Genomic DNA, 287 nt, shown 5'->3' with positions numbered 1-287 from the left:
AAGTTTCAGAATATCTCAGCTGTAATGAAGTCCCGGGCTGTTAGGGTTATCAGAATCTTTTCCCAAAGTATTATAACCTATGAACATAGATCTGTCTTTGATGATGTTCCAGCTGCTGTATCACTGATGCGGGGTACCTCATGGACGCTCGACTCTGGTACAAGAGCTTCCGCCAACTGCTCTTCACGTCGATGTCCATCATGTCACGTGACCTGGAAAAAAGAAGGGGACCCCACATTCCATCTGGCAAATGAAACACTGTTTCTAAATCCAGTTAAAAAGACCGA

Source organism: Haliotis rubra, unplaced genomic scaffold (assembly GCF_003918875.1).
Source record: "Haliotis rubra isolate DU_JTF1 unplaced genomic scaffold, ASM391887v1 Scf354, whole genome shotgun sequence".
Classification (NCBI taxonomy): Eukaryota; Metazoa; Mollusca; class Gastropoda; order Lepetellida; family Haliotidae; genus Haliotis; species Haliotis rubra.
The sequence above is the reverse complement of the archived record's forward strand: the minus strand, read 5'-3'. Positions refer to the sequence as shown.